Source organism: Vulpes lagopus, chromosome 12 (genome assembly GCF_018345385.1).
Source record: "Vulpes lagopus strain Blue_001 chromosome 12, ASM1834538v1, whole genome shotgun sequence".
Taxonomy (NCBI): domain Eukaryota; kingdom Metazoa; phylum Chordata; class Mammalia; order Carnivora; family Canidae; genus Vulpes; species Vulpes lagopus.
The window spans coordinates 21,613,767-21,627,637 of NC_054835.1; the positions used below are offsets into that span (position 1 = coordinate 21,613,767).

Genomic DNA, 13,871 nt, shown 5'->3' on the forward strand with positions numbered 1-13,871 from the left:
CACTTGTTGGAGTCATTCTGTTCCACTTGTTCTGGGTGGCTTTGGGGACCTCCATATACAAATGCAGAGAGAGCGATGATCTGCCTAAGGTATCACAGCAGGACAGGGAGATCTATAGGTAGAGCCTAGTCTCCTGGACCCTGAGGTCAGTGCTCTTCCATTGGGCCACACTGCCTGTCTCCTCCTGGCTTTGTCCCCAAGCGTACTGCAACCAGTGGAGCAACCACATTTCGGGGAGGCCTTAGGGATGCATGAGGCTCAGAGCAGAACCTGCCCAGCACATTAGCTCTGCGGGGGCCGGTTGAAGCACTCAGCACAGGCCACTCTGAGCTTCCCAGGGCTCCCCTGAAGGTCATACAGAATCATCTAATGGCTCCTTAAAGAGAAAATGATGGTCTGATGGTTTTTTCCTGCTGAACCTCATCACCTCAACAGCCACACAACAGATCGCTGCTGCCAGGGGGCCAAGGAATACAGGTCTGTACCGTGCTGCAAGGCGGGAGAACGCTTTGCCAAGAGAGGCCATAAATGACTTATGGGATCAAGGTGGCCAGCAGGGATGCCATGCTGGGCTGAGCCCTGCAGACAGAGACCTCAGGATAGCCACCTTTCCCAGCCCCAATGCTGGCTTGCTGCCTGCCTCCCGAGAGCCCCCGTCCCTCCCCAGGGCTGGGCTTCTCACCTCTACCCCTCGCTGGCTGCCTGTGCAGTGCAGGCCCTGGTCCCTGGGCATCTGCACATAAACGAGCCTGGGGGGACCAAACACTGGCCTCCCACCACCGGTGAGCATGATTGCAAAGATGCTTTATTGCCACTAGATTGCTCTTTCTCGGGTACTGCCTCTTCAGAACCGTTTTAAGCCTCTCTGACAAACATTTTGATTTCCTTCCTTATTGCTCTGATCAAACTGCAGACCCTCACGCTCCTGATTTGACTGCAGACTTAGAAATAAACATCTGAGTGGGCCCTTGTTGAAGGACCATTTTTACCAAGTAAAAAATCCATTTGTGACCGAAATAATATCCTGGCCCTCCATCACCAATTTCAGAAACTTGGTTTCCAGCATTGTGGACTTTCTACCCCCATATGTCCTTGCTTGGTTATCAGAATCACCACCTACCCTCTCGAGCAAGGTAGGACACTTCAGGATGAATATGGTCTCTTGCTTCCCCATGTCTTCTGCATCCCGGCATCTTTGGGTCTTGTGCTCCTGCCATTCGTTTCTTCCATACCTGTTCTCTGAGATGCTAATAATGTACCCAGTGCTGGGTTCTCTCGTGGAGCTTCCAAGGTCAAGAGGGAGTCGGGAAGGAAATGGAGGACTAGGCTTTGTTGGAAACCCCCTGGTGGCTTGGAGAAAGTCGGTCAACTTTCACTGAGTGAGCAAGTCCTCTGGCTCCTGCCCCCGGGGGGAGAGAGTCAAGCATGCAGATCATTGCAATAATAAGAGTCCAGATGTTCATAGCACTGACCATGACCAAGCACTTTATGTATGTTGGGTCATTTAATCCTGGGAGGTAAACACTATTATATTATCCATATTTTGCACACAGAAGTGACTCATGAGCAGCGCAGCTGGGGTTTGAACTCACAAAGTTGGCCTCCTGCGTTCATGCTTTTAACACAACAATCATAGTCTCGAGTGAGATGGTAGTAAATGTGGGGGCTGGTGGAAGCTTTCATCTGGAAGCATCTCCAGTCTCAGAGGAAGCCAGCTGGCCTGCTCAGACCCTCTCGGCATCCATGCAGAATGCCCGTGGCCTCTCTCTACCACTCAAGTGTGACTATCAGGGGCCCCTCCAAGGCAGCATTTGGAGAAAGGAGTAATGAAGGGGAGCTGGTGTGTGACCAGGTTTTCAGGCTGGGCACTGAACAGTATGTGCTGGAAATGGGTTGGCAAGTCCATGTGGGCTCCACTGAGCCACGGAAATGTGTGGCCCTCCCAGCACCTGCTATGAAGGACCTCCAGGGCTGACTGCCCAGCCCCGGGAACAGGTTTCAAAACTCACCTGCCCACTTCAAAATTCACTGACCCCTCTGCACCCCACAAGAGTCTCTTTCCTCTTTTTTCTCTTTTCTATGAACAGAAGGAAGGAGGGAAAGCGAGAGAATGAAGCAGGAAGGCAGGAACGATGGAAGGCAGGCAGGCAGGAAGGAGGTGATAAAAGGTATGTGTAGCTGAATCTCCTAGCTTGTCTGATTCAGTGTCTCCCTCCCTCCTAAGTTCTGGGCCTCAACTACTTTCTGAACTTACCTATCACAATATCCCAAAGGACCATTCATTTATTTAAAATCCATCTATGTGTCCACAATGAGACAGATACTCTGCTAGACTCTGGTTAAACAGAGTATGAAAGACAGTCCCTGCCACTGATAGACATTAAATAGATAAATACACAAAGAAATGAATAAATTACACATCGTGCTGAATGCTATAGGAAAAGAGTAAGGTCCATGAGGGGCAAACAGGGTGGGAATGGGGAGAAAGCCATTCCGCCGTGCAGAGAGGCGTGCGGGGCTGCTGTGGAATGAGGGAGAGACACCCAGGTCTCACCAGGCAGGTGGTGCCAGAGGCTAAGCAAAGAGACTCCAGACGGCTTTGAAGATATGCAGGGCTGCTGGCTCTATAAGTGAGCTATTTAAGAGGAATGTTATGGATGCTGCTTCGTTCATTAACTGGACCGTGAGCTCCCTGAGGGAGAGGCATCGGTTTGTTATTCAACTGGGTATTCCAGCCCTAGCTGAGTGCTCTGTGTTTACTTATTCATATAGACACCACCTGGTTACACAGAGGGCAAGCTGTGACCTCTACAGAAGCAGGTGACCAGTGAAGCATGTTTATTCCGCACACCCCCCCTTCTGTCCCACCGAGCCCTGAAGATAATGCACGTCCAGAAGCACCACTGTCCGGCTCACGCACCGTGTGCTGTCGGTCTGGGCTGTGAGTCCAGAGGCCCATCAGTAAACTGCAATTTTCGGCTTTTTGTGTTGTGGTGAGCAAAGACAATATTTGGTGTAAATTGATAATGTGAAATGGACAAAAGCAGAGAGGCTCCGCGGGAGCTGAGGTGGACTGGAGTGGGGCTGGGGCCCTGCTGGCACACAGGCTAGAGTGGCCAGCCCTCTCCCAGGAGCCTCTGGAGACCCAGTTTGATGACACCCTGTGGCCCAGATGTTCTCCGGGGCAGGGTGTCCCTTCCCCAGCCCCTTGAACACTAGGCTGTGCCCGTTGTCGTCCTGCCCAGGCTCTGGCCTTCAGTGAAGAATCATTTCCAAGCCTGGAGCCATTCTGCACCAGTAGCAAGAAGGGCTATCCCTGTGCATCACTGGCCTAGATGCACACAGTGGGGCGGCCTTGCTGCAGAGCTCTGCTTTTCCCCATTCTGCCTGCAGGAGTTCTTGTAGCACAGCACCCCCCCCTTCCCTCAGTGCTCCTCTCTGTACTCTTCCTCTTCTGGGGGTAAGGGAGGCGGCAACCATGGACAGGGGGTGAGGGGAGTCTTGAGTGACACCAGCTGAGTAGCAACAGGTCCCCATATTGCAAGGCAGGGAGCCTGGGAGAGGATGAGAGATAGCAGGTGGATCGACAAGCAAGAGGTCTGGGCTAGCATCCCACTCGCTCTGCCTCCCGCCAGCTCTGTGACCTCGGGCGGGTGACTGAACCACTCTGAGCCTCTTTCAGCATCCATTATAAAAGCCACCTCACAATGCTATTGTGATGATCGAGTGAGATAATGTGAATGGGATAAATCAAGAAGAGGCACAAAGCATATGCCAGGTGTTTGTAAAACACTTCATAAGCTATCATGTCACCAACCACGAGGAGATGTGAAGGGATGTAAAGAGCACACAGGCAGGCCCTTCAGTGGCAGCTCTCACAAGGGTGACTATCAGGTTCCCATGGGTCGCACTGGTCCCCAGCATGGCTCTAAGTGCCCTGCACACATCACCTCCACTCAATGCTCACAGTAACCCTGTGAAGCAGGTACAATTGTTCTCATGTTACAGACGAGGAATCCAAGGCACAGAGAGGTGAGGCAACCTGCCCAAAGATACACAGCTAGTAACCAGAGGAGGTGGAAGCTGAACACAAGCTGCCTGACTCTAGACTCGAGCTCAGAACCGTCTCACCACTGCACCTCCCCTCCAGGCCACTCCCAGGGGCCCAGGTGCAGGAAGCAGATGTTTCTCCCCTCTCACCCATGCCCAACTGGGCTCGATTTTCCAGAGTAGTACTAGATCTGGGGTCAAGAAATCAGGTTTTTGGCTCCCATGTTTCCACTCAAAAGCTCTGTGGCTGGGAATAACTTAGCTCCCTTCTCCAGACCTCAGTCTCCCTAATATAATGTTATCAGTAGGGGAGAGGGTGAAAGCAGCACAGAAACCGGACCGTGCCAGCTTTGGGGTATGAAGACAGGATCTGAACAGCTACTGGGAAGAGCAACCATTTGGAAACAGTGAGTGCCGAGTCAGAGTCACTTGCACTTGGGGGAGAAACCATTCCCAGCACCAGCCTAACTAAGAGTGATTCTGGGACATTCTGAACACCTGACCGTAATCACCTTCGCTGTCGGGGAGCAGGGAGTGAAGGCAGAGTAAGAATTGGGCCTCATGACTCCAGTCCCATGGACCCTGCTCCTCCCTAGATGTACCATTTTCTTTTGAGGCTCCTTTCCTTTGGGGTCCAGGCTGTTTGCATTGCCTGGGATGTTTGCATCCCTGCTGCCTTATTTGCCTGGTTAATCCCTTCTCAACTTCCCTTGACACTGAGAAGTGTGGGGCCACCTCTTCTAGAAAGCCCTCCTGGATTAGGTGCCTCGATTCTGGTTCCCACAGTCCTGGGCTGACCTCTACCTTGGGGGGTTTGGCACCAGGTGATCTCCACGTGTTCCTTCTTTTGTCCTCCTACAGGGCAGTGAGCCCGGGGAGGGGGGGGGTGCAGACGTGTCATTCACAGCTGTCCTTCCCAGCATCCAGCACCCGGCTGGCTAGGGAGGAGGAGCACAGATGTGGTCCTTTCTGTCTAATGTAAGATCTCTATGTTCAAAGCCTATCGCTCCTCTTCGTCACCTCATCACAAGCTTCCCATCCCATGAAGACCAAAATCCAAACTCCTGACCCGGCCTGGGAAGCCCACCTGGCCCCACTGCCCTCACCTCCTGCCCCATGGCCACAGTGGTCCTCTTGCTGGTCCTGGAGCACTCCCAGTACCTTCTCACCCAGAGCCTTTCCAAGAGGTTCTCTCCCGGGGAGCATCACACGTTTGACCCCTTGTCACTTAGACCTTGTCTACAAGGCTGCTCTCCAGACAGACCTACCCTGACCATGTAACTCAGTAGAGTCACCGAGTCACCACTGCGCCATGGCTACACACAGCATCTGTGTGTTTTTATCCTTCTTCCCTTCTCAAACGTAAGCCCCAGAGAGGCAGGAACCTGGGCTGTCCCTTTCTTCCTTGTCTCCACAGTGCTGAGAACAATGCCTGATCCAGAGCAGGCTTTCAATAAATATCTGCCTTATGAAAGAATGAAAAGTAAGTTCCCTTCCGGCACTAACCACTGGTGATGAATGGAAACAACAAACTCTGTTTTTCATTTGGATGGAAAAGAAGGTCTGCTCTTGCATGCTGTTCAAAGAAGCAAGAGAGAGTGGCAATATTCTTTCTCTCTCCCTCCCTTCCTCCCCCCTTCTCTTCTTTCTTTCTCTCCTTCCTTCCTTCCCTCCCTCCCTCCTTCCTCTCTGGTGGTGGGAGGCACTGCAGGGGTCAGAAGCTGCCTTCCCATCCCTTGAGCTGCAGAACATGCAGTAGAACCTGCCACCTGGTGGTCTCAGTCCTGACCCAGATTCTTCCCCCATGCCTCCCAGTCCCCCGCCCCCCCCCGCCACCCCCCTGCACACCCACGGCTGGCTGCCTCCTTAAGCATACTTCCCCTACATCGGGAACCAGACACTAAGTGGATGATCGCTATGATTAAACCGCCTTTTAATTATTCAATGAGATGTCAAAGGTGTGTGCCATTGTGACATTATAATGGACTCTGACTCCCTCGCAAATGTCGAGAAAGGCAGGGGACCATTACCTTGTCAAAATGTTCACTCCTAGTGACTTTATTTCCAGTACACCAACTAATTTTTCAAGTGGCACAGAAAGGTGGAGTGAAGTGAGGTGGTTGACAAGGGCACGCGCTCTGGGTGATTTAGGCAACACAAGGATTTGGTAGAGTCTGTCTGGATGTGACAAATCGTCCACTTTGGAAAATTCATGGACTCTCAAACAAAATGAAGTTTTAGGGGTAATCAATCAACATTTCTTGGTTGCTCGCTGGGCAGAGGGGCTCAAGGTGGGCAGAAGCTTGGGGTAAGGATGGAGCAGGGACAAGAGAAAGAGCACACTGCTATGGGCCCACCGAGGCTTTGTTGGATTAATTAGACAGGCACTGACTGAGGATTTCCTATGCTGAATACAGTACCAGCTGGCAACCTACACAGAGAGGTGAGATGGGGACACACACACACACACACACACACACACATACACACAGAGGCAGCAGAGAGTGCTGGTTTGGACTGGAAATAATAGGAGCCGCTTCCAGGCCCAGAACTATCTCTAACAACTTGTGCAGCTTTGGACAAGTCAGCTCTCAGGGCCCTGGTTGACTCAATTCTCAAAGGATATTTGGCTTGGATTGTTTCTAAGACCTGCTGCTATAGCCGAGGACTCCATGCTACGTGTCCTCATTGATGATGGATCAGTATGCATCCATTGGTCACTGGCTCTGGTCACAGCAACACTGTGCTAGGGCCATGGGGGATAAAGGCAAATCTGACAAGGCTCTGCTTTTGGAAAACTTAGAGTAGAGCCTGGACCCCAAGGCAAACAGGCAGCAGTGAATGATAACTCCTGCTTGCTGATGGCAGAGGTGACAGGGTTTCAGGGAAAGGAGCAATCATTGTGGGCTCTAGAAGCTGCCAAGGCTTCTGGAAGGGGAAGGAAGTGATTGCTTTGTGAGGCAGGATGCCCAGAAGTGTAGAGAAGACAGAGGGCAGGCCTGGTTGGGAGAGTACAAGGTGAACAGGGGCATGGCCGGGATGAGTGGCAGGGGCCAGTGAAGCCACAAGTCACTGGTGCTGCCTCCAGAAACCGAGAACTCATCCATCCTGTTTGTTGGGGATGGTGGTGGATATTGAGCACCCAGAAGCCATTCTGTCTTCTCTTAGCCACGGTACCCATGCCTCACTGTACATGCTTAGAGGGCTTATGCATCAAAGACATGTGACCCAAGCTATGTCAACTGGATACTCTCTCCAGGACTTTGACTTGAATGCGGTTAGGCCTGGGCATGAAAAGTGCCTGGTGTTCATTCATTCCAGGGACAGGGCCCTGATGTGACTGAGAGGTAATTACTGCCACCTTAGAATCCTATGGTCCCTCAGTTCCTGCCTTTTCTCAGCCTAGTTTCCCAGCATTTGTAGTGTGTGTTCACCTGTGTGCATGTGTGTGTGCGTGCATGGTGCTTATGTGTGTCCTACTTCCCTAACTAGGTTCTAGCTTAGTACCATGTTTGGTATAGGAAATCCTCATTCAGCAGTTGTTTGATTAAATAAAACACAGTCAGGGCTATTGATTCTGTGAGCTCCCCAATTTCCTTCTAATACAGCCCCTTTTGCTTAATTTAGCCAGGGTCAAATTATATAGCCAGGGTCAAATTTAGCCAGGGTCATCTATTGCTGACCAATAAATCCAACTGACAGCAATCTATTTATCCATCCATCCTCCATCCACTCATCCATCCTCCATCCATCCATTCATCTATCCACTCATCCATCCATCTGCTCAACCATTCATTTATTCCCCAGACTATTACTGGGGTGTTCAGGATCAGTGGGAAATAAGTGAGGACAGACAAGGAACACATAGTTAAAGGGAACTGAGAAAGCCATAAGGAGTTTAAAAATTAATCCTATAACAACAAGCAATTTAGTGTAAAGTAACAGAACACAGATGGCCCATTAGATAAAGAAGCATCAGGGCCAGCTGGGGCTTACTGGGAGTGGGGGGTGGGCGCTCTTTGGACGAATGAATTTTTTTAAGAGCAAAGTTCAAAGGAAACCAACACATAGAGATCACCTGGCACCATGCCACTTGATTTTACAGAAGTGATCTCCTTTGTTTCCCAAACACCTAATGAAGTAGGTGACAGCAACCCCATTTTGTGGAAACTGAGGCTCAAAACTTCTGGGCAGCTTGCTGTAGGTCACATCTATTAAATGGCAGAACTAATATTCAAAGCCAGGTCTTACTGCCTCTGACACCAGCTCTCTCCACTACCCCATACTGCCTAAAGCTACCACCATGTGCCTGGGGTAATTTGGTGCACTCCCTGGGACCAGCTTCCTCCTCTAGGGAAGGAGAACAGATGTGATGCCTCATGTCTTCTGTCTGCAGGAGCCCACATGCCTTGCATTGTGAGCAGTGCCCTAAAAGAGCTGCTCTAGTAGCTTGCTTCCCTTGAGTTTCACTAGACTCAGACCAGTTTTTATGTTGACTTTTTGACTTGAGATTCTTGCACCACGTGGGTAGTAGGTATTCAGACCCATCACTCACACAGGGTGATCCTAGTTTTTGAAGATTTCCCACTACCTGGAACCCCTGGTGGATGCCTAGCTTCTTTGTGCTTCTGGATAAAGTTTTCTACTCTTTTTTTTAAAAAGATTTTATTTATTTATTCATGAGAGACACAGAGAGAGAGGCAGAGACGCAGGCAGAGGGAGAAGCAGGCAGAGGGAGAAGCAGGCTCCATGCAAAAAGCCCTGGATCTCCAGGATCATGTCCTGGGCTGAAGGCAAGTGCTAAACCACTGAGCCACTCAGGCTGCCCTTCTACCCTTTAAAAGAAAGGACAGTTCCTCTAGAGTCCTTTCAGTGGAAGCCGTGTCTCCCATGTTAACCATGCTCCCCCAGTACCACCTCTACCCCTCTGATCCCCAAGCCTGGAGCCTAGGATCTGGTTCCACAGTCACCTCCCGGATGTTGCCCTGCTCCCCGCTCCCCACCCTAGGCAACTGTGTGGTTACCATCCTGTATTTAAGGTCTTTCATTGTTTCTGAGAATAGACTTTCCTTCTTTCTTCTCTCTCCTTCTTTCTCTCTCTCCCTCCCTTCTTCCTTCTTGTCTGCCAGCCTGCTTTCCTGTGTTCCTTCTTTTCTATGCCTATGTCTTCCTTCTTAAAAACACTGGGAATGGTGGTAAAACTATTTTCTATGTTTGAAGCAGGGGAGAGTCCCAGTCAGCATAGACAGCCTCGTTGTCCAAAGTTCCACCACTTGTTGTTTCTTCCAGAAAACAGAGGGGAGAGTTTCAGATCTGAGCCCACTCACTCCCTGGTCCCAGCAGGCATTGTGGTCCAGGCCAGAAGCCCTCATCTCCAGCCACAGGAATCCTTCTCTCCCACTTAATGAGCTTCTGCACTTAGCCTTTACTCTACCCAGACACTGATCCCATTTACAACTTTTACTGTCCACAGTGAGTGACTTTTTTTGAATCAATAAACTAATTCATTGCAAAATCAATTGGTTAAAAAAATACCTTACCTTTTTATCCACCCACCCACCCACCCAAACCCCTAGGTTGGCAAGTTACTTCCATTAAAAGGAAGAAAACCCTTTGATCGTATAATCATCTTTACGTTTTGAGATGATGAGCCTGCATACTGATTACAGAGCTAATTATGTTATAATGAGCCCATTTCCTCATCCCAGTCCCCTCTCACCTGAGGGGAGAGTTTCCTGGCTCCTTTCCATGGGAGGAACCAGACCTCCCCCAACCCCCCCTTCCCAGCCCACCCTCTCTCAGCTTACCTTCCAGAACAGCCTTTTTGAAATGCAAACCTGAGCCTGTCAATCCCAGGCTTCCAGTTTTAAATTCTTCTCTGGTCCACCATCACCTTACAGGAGGTCTCAAACTCACTGTGGGCAGTACTGAGCCTGCATGAAATGGTTTTGTTTGGTCCACATGGAACTTTAAACATAGTATTTTAAATATTTTATTTATTTAGAGAGAGAGAGCATGAGCAGGGGAGAGGGAATGCAAGAGAGAGAATCTCAGGCAGACTCTGTGCTGAGCATGGAGCCCTATGCAGGACTGGATCCCATGATCCCGAAATCATGACCTGAGCTGAAATCAAGAGTTGAACTCTTAACCGGCTGAGCCACCCAGGTGCCCCAGAACTTTAAACACTTTAACAAGGATGCCTTTAAGCAGGATGAGTGAGTTCCTAGTGGCCAGCAGCCTTACTGTCCCTATCTGCTTCTATTTGGCTATTCCTTAGATTACCTGTTTGAGCCTTAAGTACAACTTCATTTCCAACCCTGAATGAAGGCTGGATTGCCCAAATAAACCTTCCCTTCATAACTTGGCCTGACTGACAACAACTCTGCCCAGCTTAACAGTTTCAGGAACAATACAACTAGCTTCTGTTTACTGAGCAGCTACTATATGCCTGGCCCAGCATACTGAGCACATTCCAGACATGATCTCATGTGAACTGCAAAGGAACGTCCTGCAGGGGAGGCTGCTAAGGATCGAGGAGACTGGGGCTTGCCTAAAGTCTGAAAGCTAAGAAATGGCCATGTCAGGACCTGGATTCAAGTGCATCTGGTTCCAAAGCCTATGCTTACAACCTCTATGCTGCACAGAGTTCCATTTCCAAAATGGAGACAGGTCTGCCCAGAGCGGGGTGATCAACTCACTGCTTGCCTCCATCTTCCTGTCCTTCTACAATCCTGTGCAATCTCATGCCTCCTACTCCCACCATTCCACCAAGGACTCCTGAATCCCCATCTCCTGTCCTGACCTCTCCCTAAGCACAGGCTTACATGTCCAACTACCCACTAGGATGTCCACTCATTTCTTTAATCTGAGCATGTCCAAAATGTTGAGTTCTACCTACCCCTGACACACATACCTCTCCTATCCCCCAAATCTATTGTCCTCCAGCCCTTTCCCTTCTCAGTGCGTGATACCCAGCATTAGCCCAGTAGCTTAGGCCCACAACCTGGGAGCTCTTCTTGAGTCTTTTTTTATCACATTCCATAGCAGATCCAACATCAACTCTCATTGGGTCCACTCTCAACATATCCCAAATTGGATCACTCTCACCATCTCTGCCATCAAAACCTGATCCAGTCCACAGTATCTCTTACCCCAAATACTGTATCTGCATCCTAATTTGTCTTCCTACCTCCATTCTCATCCACTCTTATCGAACCTTTGAAGCCAAAGTGATCTCAGAGAATATATTAATCCTCTTCTTGGAGAATATATGGTGCTCCCATACCATTTAAACTCTCCAATGGGGGGCAGCCCTGGTGGCGCAGTGATTTAGCACCGCCTTTAGCCCAGGGCCTGATCCTGGAGACCTGGGATCGAGTCCCACGTAGGGCTCCCTGAATGGAGCCTGCTTCTCCCTCTGCCTGTGTCTCTGCCTCTCTCTCTCTCTCTCTCTCTTTATGTCTCTCATGAATAAATAAATAAAATCTTAAAATAAAATAAAATAAAATAAAATAAAATAAACTCTCCAATGGCTTCTCACTGCTCTGGGAATAATCTCCACATTTAGCACAGCCTATAAGGCTTGCCACAATTTAGCCCATATCTACCTCTCCAGCATCAGTTCATACCACTCTCTCCTTTTTCCTCTCTGCTCAAGACACACAAGCCTTCTTTCCATCTCTCAATAGCCAAGTTCATTCTCATCTCAGAGCCTTTGCATTGTATCCTTTCTACCTGGAACATTCTGCCCCTAGATCTTCTTCTGGTTGCTTCCCTTTTTCATTAAGGTTCAATTCAAATGTCTCCACTCTAGACAAGCCTCCCTGACTACACAAACTGAAAGCATCTTATAATACCTCTCTTCATCACTCCAAGTCCTACCATCCTAGTTCATTGTCTTCAGAGTTTTTATCATCTAAAATTATTTATGTTTACCATCTATCTCCAGCACCCCACACCCTCATCTTCTAGACTATAAGACCCATGAGAGCAGGTATTGTGCCTGTTTTGTTTGTTTGCTGTGGTCCAGTGCTAATGAGGTATGGCACATAGTAGTCACTCAATCAATACTGGTTGGATGGGAAGCCTGGGTGGCTCAGTGGTTGAACATCTGCCTTCGACTCTGAGCGTGATCCCAGAGTCCTGGGATCAGGTCCACATCGGGCTCCTCATGGGGAGCCTGCTTCTCCCTCTGCCTGTGTCTCTGCCTCTCTCTTTGTGTCTCTCATGAATAAATAAATAAAATCTTAAAAAAAAAATACTGGTTGGATGAGTGAGAGAAACTTCTAAAAGGTGGAGAGAGTTCTGAAATCTGAACTTGATTTTAGGTAAATAATTATTTATTGATCACCTATTTTCTACATAAAGGAGTATAGGCTCTGAAGAAAATTGTCTTCTTAGCACATAAACCTATGGGCTCTACATTACACATGGTATCATTATGACTATCATCATCAGTCATCATCATCATGACCATCACCACCACCATCATCATCATCACTGTCATGACAATGACCATCACCATCATGACTATCACCACCACTGTCATCCATTTCAGCAGGATGATCATCATCACCACCACCACCATCATCACCCTCACCATCATCAGTCATCATCATGGTTATCACCACCATGACCATCACCATCATCACCAATACCACTACCATCATCACTCTCATAACCATCACCACCATTATCATGACTATCACCACTATCATCATCACCGTCATTACCATTATCACCATTATCGTCATCAGTAACAACAGTCTCCAACATGCTAATAATTTACATTGAACAAAACAAATTTTTTGTACATTATCTTTTTGGATTCTCGGGTCATTCTCGTGAGGGGAGGTCAGTCCCTAACTGCTGTCCACATTTTATAAACGAGGAAACCTAGCCTTGAGAGGGAAGTCACTTGCCTGAGATCACTCAGCTCCAAGGTGAAAGAAAAGTGACTCAGATCCAGCACTTGGGCTTTACACCCAGTTCCAGCTGACCTGCCTCCTTCCTTTGTCACCCAGAGACAGATAGGCAAGCCAAGCCCAGGATTCATTTCTATTTTAACAACACCCACAAGACATTGTCCCCAAGTCTGTACACTTTCATTCTGGCAATGTAGGAGAGAGGATAGCATTTCAATGGCAATCCATTACCACATTTTATGACTGCTAAAGGGGAAAAAAAAAAGAAAAGCTTAAGGTGAGTTTAGGAGGACTTTTTGGTTGGTTAAAGAAAAAAATTACTAAATTAAAAGAGTGGAAAAAAATAAATTACTAGTGACTGTTTTTACTGCCTGAGCCTACAAGCTGGAGTGGAGAATTAAAAAGTTATATAGCTAGGGCTTCTAACCATGACTTATCACAGACAAATCCTCCATATTTATAGCTTTTTCCTTTTTTCCCATCTCAAGATAGTAAGCAATCCCCTGATATAGGACTGCCTCTCTCTGCCCGGGAGCCCCGTGGGCCGGGCGTGCTCAGCAGAGCTGTCATAGCTGAGAACACAGTGAGGACCTGGGGCAGAGGCAGGCGGGGGTGTGGAGGGTGGTGGTGGGGAGATGTGTACTCTGCGCAGGGCCCGGTGGGGAGGAGGAAGGCCCTGGGGAAGCAGAGCAGTAACAGCCATTGCTCTGTGCCAGAAGCTGTTCTCTCAACACGCCTGGTCCTCACCACCGCAAATACCACTAATATCCTCAGTTTACAGGTGGGGAAGTTGAGGCCCGTAGAGATTAAACAATCTGCCCAAGCTCATGCACAGTAAATAGTCTCCCAAGGTCTCTGTCCTTAAAGACTTTAAAAATAAGCAGGGGGAGGGGCAGC

General features: G+C 48.9%; 1 protein-coding gene across 2 annotated transcripts in view; it reads right to left on the reverse strand.

Annotated features, from left to right (window-relative positions):
- Positions 1-13,871, reverse strand: part of ASIC2 (acid sensing ion channel subunit 2) — a 994,353-nt gene that overhangs the window by 228,231 nt on the left and 752,251 nt on the right. The window lies entirely within an intron of this gene.